Below are 12580 nucleotides of genomic sequence, written 5' to 3'. Positions count from 1 at the left end.
GTGCCCCACCGTGCTGGGGGGTGGGGGTGGTGGGAGACATGGGTGGGGGCCTGGTGGAGGCTGCCCCTGGTGGCTGGGGGGTGGGGGTGATAGGGGACATGAGTGGGGGCCTGGTGGAGGCTGCCCCTGCACTGCTGGGGGGTGGGGGTGGTGGGAGACATGGGTGGGGGCCTGGTGGAGGCTGCCCCTGCACTGCTGGTGGGTGGGGGTGGTGGGAGACATGGGTGGGGGCCTGGTGGAGGGTGCACCATAGTGCTGGGGGGTGGGGGTGCAGAGGAACATGAGTTGGACATGAGTGGGGGCCTGCTGCCAGGTGCCCCACCGTGCTGGGGGGTGGGGGTGGTGGGAGACATGGGTGGGGGCCTGGTGGAGGCTGCCCCTGGTGGCTGGGGGGTGGGGGTGATAGGGGACATGAGTGGGGGCCTGGTGGAGGCTGCCCCTGCACTGCTGGGGGGCGGGGGTGGTGGGAGACATGGGTGGGGCTGGTGGAGGCTGCCCCTGCACTGCTGGGGGGTGGGGGTGGTGGGAGACATATGTGGGGGCCTGGTGGAGGGTGCACCACAGTGCTGGGGGTGCAGGGGAACATGAGTTGGACATGAGTGGGGGCCTGCTGGCAGGTGCCCCACAGTGCTGGGGGGTGGGGGTACAGGGGAACATGAGTTGGACATGAGTGGGGGCCTGCTGGCAGGTACCCCACAGTGCTGGGGGGTGGGGGTGCAGGGGAACATGAGTTGGACATGAGTGGGGGCCTGCTGGCAGGTGCCCCACCGTGCTGGGGGGTGGTGGTGGTGGGAGACATGGGTGGGGGCCTGGTGGAGGCTGCCCCTGGTGGCTGGGGGGTGGGGGTGATAGGGGACATGAGTGGGGGCCTGGTGGAGGCTGCCCCTGCACTGCTGGGGGATGGGGGTGGTGGGAGACATGGGTGGGGGCCTGGTGGAGGCTGCCCCTGCACTGCCGGTGGGTGGGGGTGGTGGGAGACATGGGTGGGGGCCTGGTGGAGGGTGCACCATAGTGCTGGGGGTGGGGGTGCAGAGGAACATGAGTTGGACATGAGTGGGGGCCTGCTGGCAGGTGCCCCACCGTGCTGGGGGGTGGGGGTGGTGGGAGACATGGGTGGGGGCCTGGTGGAGGCTGCCCCTGGTGGCTGGGGGGTGGGGGTGATAGGGGACATGAGTGGGGGCATGGTGGAGGCTGCCCCTGCACTGCTGGGGGGTGGGGGCGGTGGGTGACATGGGTGGGGGCCTGGTGGAGGCTGCCCCTGCACTGCTGGTGGGTGGGGGTGGTGGGAGACATGGGTGGGGGCCTGGTGGAGGGTGCACCACAGTGCTGGGGGGTGGGGGTGCAGGGGAACATGAGTTGGACATGAGTGGGGGCCTGCTGGCAGGTGCCCCACAGTGCTGGGGGGTGGGGTGCAGGGGAACATGAGTTGGACATGAGTGGGGGCCTGGTGGAGGCTGCCCCTGCACTGCTGGGGGGTGGGGGTGGTGGGAGACATGAGTGGGGGCCTGGTGGAGGCTGCCCCTGGTGGCTGGGGGGTGGGGGTGGTGGGAGACATGGGTGGGGGCCTGGTGGAGGCTGCCCCTGGTTACTGGAGGGTGGGGGTGGTGGGAGACATGAGTGGGGGCCTGGTGGAGGCTGCCCCTGCACTGCTTGGGGGTGGGGGTGATAGGGGACATGAGTAGGGGCCGGGTGGAGGCTGCCCTTGCACTGCTGGGGGGTGGGTGTGATAGGGGACATGAGTGGGGGCCTGGTGGAGGCTGCCCCTGGTGCCTGGGGGGTGGGGGTGATGGGAGACATGGGTGGGGGCCTGGTGGAGGCTGCCCCTGCACTGCTGGGTGGTGGGGGTGATGGGAGACATGAATGGGTGCCTGGTGGAGGCTGCCCCTGCACTGCTGGGGGGTGGGTGAGGTGGTATACATGGGTGGGGGCCTGGTGGAGGCTGCCCCTGCACTGCTGGGGGGTGGGGGTGGTGTAGACATGGGTGGGGGCCTGTTGGAGGCTGCCCCTGCACTGCTGGGGGTGGGGGTGATAGGGGACATGAGTGGGGGCCTGGTGGAGGCTGCCCCTGCACTGCTGGGGGGTGGGGGTGATTGGAGACATGGGTGGGGGCCTGGTGGAGGCTGCCCATGCACTGCTGGGGGGTGGGGGTGATGGGAGACATGAGTGGGTGCCTGGTGGAGGCTGCCCCTGCACTGCTGGGGGGTGGAGGTGGTGGTAGACATGGGTGGGGGCCTGGTGGAGGCTGACCCTGCACTGCTGGGGGGTGGGGGTGGTGTAGACATGGGTGGGGGCCTGTTGGAGGCTGCCCCTGCACTGCTGAGGGTGGGGGTGATAGGGGACATGAGTGGGGGCCTGGTGGAGGCTGCCCCTGCACTGCTGGGGGGTGGGGGTGATGGGAGACATGGGTGGGGGCCTGGTGGAGGCTGCCCATGCACTGCTGGGGGGTGGGGGTGATGGGAGACATGAGTGGGTGCCTGGTGGAGGCTGCCCCTGCACTGCTGGGGGGTGGAGGTGGTGGTAGACATGGGTGGGGGCCTGGTGGAGGCTGACCCTGCACTGCTGGGGGGTGGGGGTGGTGGTAGACGTGGGTGGGGGCCTGGTGGAGGCTGCCCCTGCACTGCTGGGGGTGGGGGAGATAGGGGACATGGGTGGGGGCCTGGTGGAGGCTGCCCCTGCACTGCTGGGGGGTGGGGGTGATAGGGGACATGAGTGGGGGCCTGGTGGAGGCTGCCCCTGCACTGCTGGGGGGTGGGGGTGGTGGTAGACATAGGTGGGGGCCTGGTGGAGGCTGCCCCTGGTGGCTGGGGGTTCGGGTGATAGGGGACATGAGTGGGGGCCTGGTGGAGGCTGTCCCTGCTCTGCTGGGGGGTGGGGGGTGGGAGACATGGGTGGGGGCCTGGTGGAGGCTTCCCCTGGTGGCTGGGGGGTGGGGGTGATAGGGGACATGAGTGGGGGCCTGGTGGAGGCTGCCCCTGCACTTCTGGGGGGTGGGGGTGGTGGGAGACATGAGTGGGGGCCTGGTAGAGACTGCCCCTGGTGGCTGGGGGTGCAGGGGGACATGCGTTGGTGGGCAGTAGTGCAAGGTGACATGTGGGTTGGCTGGGGGGCATGGCCATGGTGGATGGGGTGCCTGCAGGACATGTGCAGGGTAGGCCCCTGTGGTGTGGGCCACCTGCAGGGGCCGTGGAGGGTGTAGAGGGAACACCTGGGAGGACCCACACATGCATTTCACGTGTGGTGCTCCCCACGCACCCCTGTAATACACGTACCCTGATGAAATCGTGTGTGATACTTTTCGCGCACCCCTGAAATACACGTACCCTGCTGATTTTGCGTGTGATACTTCCCATGCACCCATGGAATACACGTACCCTGCTGTTTTTGCGTGTGATACTTCCCGCGCACCCCTGGAATACACATACCCTGATGGAATCGCGTGTGATACTTCCCGCGCACCCCTGGAATACATGTACCCTGCTGATGTCGCGTGTGAAACTTCCCGCGCACCCCGAAATACACGTAGCCAGGACATTCGCGTGTAGAACTTCCCGCGCACCCCTGATATACACGTACCCTGCTGATATCGCGTGTGAAACTTCCCGCGCACCCCAAGATACACGTAGCCAGGACATTCGCGTGTGGAACTTCCAGCGCACCCCTAGAATACACATACCCTGCTGATATCGCGTGTGAAACTTCCCGCACACCCCGAAATACACATAGCCAGGACATTCGCGTGTGGATCTTCCCGCGCACCCCTGATATACACGTACCCTGCTGAATTCACGTGTGAAACTTCCCGCGCACCCCTGATGTACACGTACCCTGATGGAATCGCGTGTGGAACTTCCAGCGCACCCCTGAAATACACGTACCCAGCTGGAATGACGTGAGGTACTTCCCGCGCACCCCAGTGATACACGTAGCCCGCTTGCCATGCTGGTACAGGGTTATCGCAGCCCTTTGCGCTGGATTGGGGATTTTGATGGCTTTTCCCTGCGCGAGAGGCGTTCTTGGGGGCGTAACTGGCGCTGCTGCAGGGTCGCTGCGCCACTGTGCGCCACGGCTGGTTTTGGTAGCTGGAATCCATGAATACGCAGTGCGCGGAAATGGTTTATAGCGCACGCGGCTGGCGCAGGGATTCGCGCGCACACTGTGCGCCAGCCGCGTGCGCCACTTGTGCGCTAAATTCTATGAATTACCCCCTGAGCATCTTCAACGCGGCTATTCATCTGCGTGCCTCGTGCGACAGCCAATAATATCACACGCTGTGGCTCTGCACCGACACATGGTTGTTATCCATGTCAACGCATGAACCAATCACAGGTTGCGATGTATTAGCATGGCTATGCATAAGCCATTTATATGCCCATGCCATATGAGGACATCCACATGTGCAAAAGTGTCCAATCAGTGCATGCAGCAGTGTGTAGCCATGAATAATCACCCCCCTCCACAAAAAAAGAAGTTTATATTGATCATTGCAATCAGTGCTTGTTAATGAAAGGTTATCCATGCAACTTCAAGAACTTTTAGCCCTTTAACCCTTCAATGTTTCTTCCTTTTCACCCAATTTTCACCTACTTCTATTTTACCTTGTATTGTGATTTGTTCAGTTTGTCTATTTTTTGTTTTACTTTTTGTTTATTTCCTTTAAGGCATTGTCTTTTTAGTGTTGTCATTTTTGTTCTTTTACATATTCCTCCCCAGTTGGACATTTCAACATGTCCAACCATAATAGCAGCAGCAATGATGACATTATCATTTGGGTCCCCAAACCGTCGCCACCTGAAAAAAAAGCGACTGGAATGAAGACTACCACAGACAGTTGGCGATATTTCAAAGTGAAAGAACATTGTTCTAAAAAAGAGGCATAGGACGTATTATGCACATTGTGCAAGAAAACACAAAGGCCTGGCCCCTCTTATGTTCTGTCACAAAGCCTGGGAACATCAATCATGATAAATAATCCTGTGCGAGCCGACTGATGTGTATCGGAAATCGCATGAGCACCACAAAATAAAAATGGATTGGGCTCATAGTCTATGTGCATGGACATCAGCACCACCACCACCACCTGCATCCACCAGTAGGACATCACTGACACTGAATGAAGCCTCAACATCAGCAGCATTCTCAATTGCACTCGACACAATTTTACCAGCCCCAGTCTCTCAGTGATGAGACTCCTTCATGGACGATGGCTCGAATGGGTAGCCACGGGAGGTGCCACTACTAATCCTTTGGGTTTTTTTAAGTGGCAATTTTTCTACCCATTTAAAAAACAAAACAAAACAAAGACAATACCTTCAAAAACAGGTTTCTTTTTATGTTAATACCCTTTGCTATATGTTTCATCCTTATGTGTTTTTCTCCCCTTTTAGAATCCCCTCTTTCCAACCCTCGGAACATCGCTTTAAAGGGCCACCACCTAAGTTACAGGGGGCCACCACCTAAGTTACAAAACTACATCTACTGTGTTTTATTGTATGCAGTTTGATTGTCTAAAATCCCTCAAAATGTGTGTTTTTAACCACGGTTACAATGTTATTGGGGAGCGGGTGTGTAGCTGCAGATAGAACCACTCCATTCGTTGCTTGCCTTAGCTGCACAAGCATAAACCTGTGACTCATTGGCTGATGCTGTAGCTGTGGTTAGAAATAATAATAAAACAAATGTACAAAGCTGTCTGTTTACATATGTGCATATGTGCATTGCACATACATATATGTATATTTCTTCTGTCTTCTTTCTTGAATATTATTAACTTTGAAACAGAATGGAACATATTTCATAATAAAATAAAAAACAAGAATATTGATGTTTTTTCATAATGGTACCAATTGAATACAGAATGTATTCCTTGTACACAACCAATGAAAAGTTGTGTTCATTAATCATGCAAAAGCGAAAAATTGGAAACCATCTCGCTTTCTACAAGTATATCTATGTAACATGTTAAATACAAATCTAAAAAAATGCATATAATAAACAGTGTGTCAAAAATAACACTTTCAAATAAAAGGGGTAGCTATAGTGTAGTATAGAAATAAAATATGTATGATTACCTCAACTACACTAACCATTTAAGTAACTACAAACTTGGTTTTGCATCAGAACATTCTAATTAGAATTGCTCACAATGTCAATTGTTTGTGCACCTATAAAGACATTTTACTACAATGAAGACAATTTAAAATACTGTACAAATATTATTTAATATGACAATGTACAGAATAATGTATGCAACCTTACCAGGAAACCATGACATATAACATAACTATGTCTTCAGTTTTACAAATAAATAAATGAAGACATGGCAACACTGTAACATTATTTTAGTCATACCAATATTTAAAATAATAGGTAGACAATAAAAACATTTGTCTCTGTAAATGTATTAAGACTTAGCAAAAGCTACACTAATAACCTAACAAATGTAAGTTCCATACTACTTGTAAAATCTGTGTGTCCTTTCTTTGGCCACAAACGCCCATGAGAAGTTAATGACATTTAAAAATGTACACATCATATTTAAATTTTTTGGGGGAAATTGTTATTTAAAATTCTATTTGCAAACATAGTTGTGTGCAGCGTGGAATACTTTTTTACTAAATCAAACTTAATTTTAAATATAAAAATGATATCTACATTACCAATAATGTGGTGTGCATCCTTTTTTTGGCCACCTACACACTAAAGAAGCTAATGACAATTTTGTATAAATTACTATAAAAAAAAATGTCCATGTTGCAATTACTCAATACATTTTACGACTTGTCTGAAAAGCTCCACACTGCAAATAGAACACTTTTAATCACTGAGCAAACTAACACTTAATAAAATCTGACAAATGAGACAGTAGTGATACAATAGCCCTTAAAAGGTGTCAATAAATGACTGCTCATGAAGTTATTTAAAGTGGATGATGATAAAGCATACATAGTAGTTAAGATATACAAGATTGGGGCTAGGTAGGGTTGATAAAGTTCAAAAACAGGTAAAACATGCATTGGACACAAACAATGCAATAACAGTGCATAGAGATTTCTACAACCATGAGAACAAAACAACATAAATTGTCAGTTTTCATACTTTCCAAAATCAAAATCACAAAAGAGGACTATATTTGCTAACCAAAATACAAAAATGGCTGACACATTTTGAGTCACTTACTTCAAACGGCAGCTCAAACATCTAAACAGCACCAACAAGACCTGCTTGGATGCTGTTGAGCCTTCAAACAAAGTCTAAAGTAGTGAACCTATTGACTAGGTGATTATTTCCTGGCAATCAAGGAACACTGCCCAATGACCATTCCATGTGACCGAATTGGGTCCGAATTTCATTTTCTACCCGAAGGGATAATAAAATAACCATATTGTTTAGTTCCAATAGTCATGAATTTCTCAATGTTTTCCCTCTGACAGGGCAATGCTTCAGGCTGCATATGTATATACTTGCTGTTGCACGTGGCTTCGCTCGCATGGATTTTAGGATTTGGTACAATTATTTTCAAAAGGCACATGAGTCTTATTTATTCATGTTGTAATTACAAACAAACAACGAGACAGACAAAACAATAAAACAATACTTAAATGGCATCTGCAACCTACAGACAAAAACTATTTAAGTACTTCTTTGTAAACTACATTAGTGCTTCTCCCTTCAGGTGCTAGAATTACCAGAGAGTTAGGTGAGCTCACTCTGGAACAGGCCACTTAAAACTGCACATGCGAGAAGCAGTCTTCCCCTAGGTCAATCACTGCTATCTTCAAAGTCTGCCCCTGAGATTTGTTGATTGATGGTCATGGCGAAACAAACCTTTTAGGGCAACTGAAGTATTTTTAATTGAAACAGATATTCTGAAGGTATTAGAGGTATTCATGGTATGAACAAGGACTCCCCCAGGCCAGAATCGTTTAGCACTGCAGCCTCAATAACATTTCTGTAGAGAGTTATGACTGGCAACTTGGTGCCATTACAGAGCTTGGGTGGGTTGAGGTTCTGCAATACACAGGTGCTCCCACTATGAGAAGAAGTTTGTGTTTGTTCGGGAAGACCAGGAGGATTTAAAGTGTTCAAGGACTCAACAGAGTTGTGGACTGCGTCATTACCTTAAACCACTAAGTTTACAGATTTGGACTCCATTTGAACTCCTCCGAAAGAATTAATAAGTTTCTTTATGATAATGGCAGGCATGCTGTTATTTGGCATTCAAATGCACGCTCACATAACCATTCTGTAGATTTATCCATTTGATCTTTTTATGTCAGGGTACATTTTGGATGTGAGGTTTTCTAGGGAATTGACGACTGTGCCTAGGTCAGAAGGGATGACAATTTTGCTCTCAAATACGGGATATTACCAATTTTGAGAAGCAGTTCGGAAACTTACTTTATAATGAAGATTTCAAATGTGAATTTTCACTTTCCTAAAATCTTCGGTTTGTGAAATATGGGTATCCTTCCCAAACAATTCACACCCTTTTCTACCTCCCTTAATTGGATTTTCGGAAAACGGTGAAACATGTGTTTCTCTATTTTTGAAGAAAAATCTAAATACCAATGTTCAAATCTGTAACGTCTTTGGTTTTTGAGATACGGTTAACATCATAAAAAATGGACCACTGCCCCTTTCCTCACCCTTCAGGGTGGAATTTCCCAGTATCCTTCCATAGTGGGTGCCTACATCATGAAAACAATGTACCTACCAAATTCCATGTTTGCAGGTTAAACGGTTTGAGCTGGATGTTGATGAGTCAGTCAAACATGCCCCTCCCCTTTTGATGCCCTTAGGGACAGAATTTTCCCAAATCCTTCATTAGTGGGTGCCTGTGTCATGAAAACAATGTACCTTCCCAATTTCACGTTCCTAGGTTTAAAGGTTTGAGATGGGCGTTGATGAGTCAGTCAGTCTGTAGTCAGTCAAAACTTCTTTTATATGTAGAGATCTATCTACCTGTATTAGTAGAATGGAAAGCTGGTAGCCTTAGATGCACAGGGGTGCATGATTGCATATTACAGTCTGATCATCAGAAGCATGCATGCAAGGTCACTTCAAGTCGGAAGATAGTTCTGTGAATCAAGGAGCAGAGCATAAGCCTCACTGCTAGACCCCAAGGGATTCCAATGTCAGAAACACCATTTTTGACTGTATTGATGGTCTAAAATTAGCCTTCAGCTCCAAAGCAAATGCCATTATCCAGAATACTCCTGCTGATAAGCCAACGTGTACTAAAATAAAATGCAGTCATGCTTAGAAACTTTTGCAAGAACAAACAGAACTATTTGGGAAGTTTTAGAGAAATTAAAAAGATTGGTGATCCGACACTTTGCCCATTTGCAGATGTGTCAATAAATTACCTGCATGATTGGGTAAATTATAAACTCAAAAATACTTTATTGCCAAGTTTTAAAAAGACTTTATAGAGTTCACCATGGTGACGATTAAATGTTGACAGAACTCACATATAAAAGTTGATACTTACTAAGACCCAGCAATCCACAATTTGGAATTCAAGACTTTTTTGAAAATAAAACTGATGTGTAACCACCATCAAGATTGAAAGTGCTTTTATTTACGTAATTGCAAAATGGTGCATATTGGATGAGACTCATAAGTGATATCATTTGGAATTCATATTGGGCAGCCACAATATTGGGACATCCCTTTGCCGATAACTGCAAAATAATACACAGATAACTAACTTGGATTTGCCAATTCAGTTGATCATATTTGATCATTGTCTGCAATTTCTCTTATTCAATAAATTATAACATAGTTGACACATGTGTTGAAATGCATGTATCTGGATGAATCAGAGCATATATGCAAGAATTATGAAGTTTATATGCACCAACACCTTGCGGACAAGAAAATCAAAGATGCTTGGGAGCTAGCAGAGGTGTTTGGCAGGTACATAAGTATATAGGTCCAAAGGGGAGCTGAAATGAGCATGTTCTTACCAGAAGCCCAGACTTCTGACAAGACTAAAGTACGGAAGGACAATGTTCAGCATTCTGCCTTCAAGTAAGACTCCTCAAATATGATGGAAAGTTTCACACACATTGCAACCAGGCCTCCACAGAAAATACATTGAAGGCAAACCTTAATATTGGACAACACAACAGTGGAAAATGTGTGTTTTGTTTGTGAGAATGTTTCTCACAGACAGAAAAGTCCAGCTTGCAATGGCAAGCCCAAGTAGGTTATTGACTGTGTGGGCTTCCTAGAGGAAGAATTTAGTGACTGACAATTGTTTTCATTAGTGCGACCAGCACCTGGTCTCCAGAGGTGTCCTCATACACCGAGAGTTCATTGCTATTTTTGGAGCTTATCTTCATAAATGCGCACAAACGTTTTGTGCTCCATGACACGAGAGCTAGTGTAAGAAATGTCCAGAGAGAGTGGGTGTGGCCCAGAAGAACATAATAAGGCCTGGTTGGACTCACCTATTGCATGCCCAATAGATATGGTAGTATTTAGTTAGAGAAAAGAAACCTTCAAGCACTGCATATTTATTTAAGATTCATTGAGCACCTTGAGGCCCATGGGCGTATGGCGCTATATAAAAACTGAATAGATAGATAGATAGATAGATAGATAGATAGATAGATAGATAGATAGATAGATAGATAGATAGATAGATATGACATTCTTCATACAGAGATAGCAGCAGCAGTCTCTAGAGGGTAAGCTTTGCAAAAAGCCATTATCGTTAGACCAGAAGGGACAACTAAATCTGATGGAAATGTAAGGAAATGCAATCAACTGGAGGCCCTAGTCATGTTGACCTTTGCCATTTGAAGAAGAACTCTGCCAGTCTAGCAAGTCTGTAAAAAGATGAGGCAGGGCAAGCTCATGTTGCAGGGCCTACATTATTCAAAGTGTAATGGAAGAATTCTCTCCTGTACACTGATCCCAATAATTCTGTGACAGGAAACCACTAAAGGCTGGTTGTCCCATGTGTCATGTTTCCACTCCCACTGTTGGAGGCTCCGAGAAGAAGGACACGAGAGATGAACTTTGATGGCAACCTTCTTATTTTATTGCCATACATTCACTGACTTATCTCCTCCTCATCTCATCACTTCCCTTCATTTGCCTATCACCCTCTCACCCCTCCTTCTCTCATACGGTATCCTTCCAAGGACACAGCATCTTCCCCCCTCTTACCTTTCCAGTTCTATATCTCTTACACACATTTGCAAGGTCAGTGAATCACACTCCCTGATCGTACCTCCCTTGCACAGTGTCCTTCCAATGACACAACACCATGGTGTAAAAGATGGTCCCCAATGGAGTTGTTTCATGATGTACATTTTGCAGGTCTTAGAGGTATGACTTATACAGCCTCTAAGATGTTGGCTTATTTTTACTGTCCCTAGCTGGTGGTTGAAGTGAAAGAGTTTGTGCACTCCCACCAGACTTGCCAAGCATGTGGTAAGACCAGAGGTGCAACAACAACCCCAAATTCAACTTCCTGTTGTTAAGAGGCCTTTTAAAAGGTAGAATTGAAGATTGCTGATCTATCAGATCCCTAAACAGTAAACATGTACCTCCAGTTGGTCATGCACCATGCTATTAGGCACCCTGAATCTCTTCCACACTAGAGTGTAAAGGTCCTTACAGTGGCAGAGACTCTGATTGAGATTTGCTCTAAAGTAGGTTTTCACAAAGATGTTATCCACGACAGATGTACCATTTTCATAGCTGCAGTTATGAAAGCAATGTGGGTGAATGCTCGGTGATATACACATTTTCTACATCCTTCCAGCCACAAATCAGTGTGCTGGTTGAGAGATTCAACAAGACCGTACATTGCATGAAAAGAGCCATGAAAGAGCATGCAACTGGAATACAAGGTGATCTCCATCCATGTATCTTGTTGGTTGAAAAAGAGGTGCCACCAAACTGAGTATGGTTCAGTCCCTTTAGGCTTTTGTCTGGAAATCTTGTGAGAGGGTCCCTTGGTCCTGTAAGAGAACAGTGGGTGGGTAATCCTCAACCTCTTACTCATGACATAGTGAACTATGTACTTAGGCTCGCTTACATCAGAAATGCCCCACTACATGCACAAGTCTCAGGCAAATCAGAAAGCCAGTCACCCACACGGGCATGATAGACATCCACAATGAGAGAGTACACACCATGTCTGTTAGTTTGGATAGTTGAACCGGTTAAGCTCATTTATCTTCAATATAATTGGCCTGAACTCTATACTTTGCTGCAAAAGATCAGTTCCCTTAATTATCAAATTTACATTAATATTCCTGTGTCAATACAAAGGGTCTTCTATGTGAACCAACTGAAACCATAGTACAGCAGAGATGACTTGGTTATGCTTCATGCAACCGACAATGGTGCTGAGGAGAAAAGTGTTACTCTCCTAGAATGTTTACATAAACATGCCACTGATAGATCGGAAGAAGGGGAACAAATGTTTTGTGATCTGTATGAGGAACAACTGTAGAACTCCTGATGAAGATATTCATTCACTGTATGTCGGATAGAGTGAGAGGAAGCAGAGAGAATGAAGTTCCCAGGATGTTATTGCTTGTTGTGAATGAGCCAACTC

This window comes from Ambystoma mexicanum, chromosome 7q, assembly GCF_040938575.1.
Source record: "Ambystoma mexicanum isolate Mex_15411 chromosome 7q, UKY_AmexF1_1, whole genome shotgun sequence".
Lineage (NCBI taxonomy): Eukaryota > Metazoa > Chordata > Amphibia > Caudata > Ambystomatidae > Ambystoma > Ambystoma mexicanum.
The sequence above is the reverse complement of the archived record's forward strand: the minus strand, read 5'-3'. Positions refer to the sequence as shown.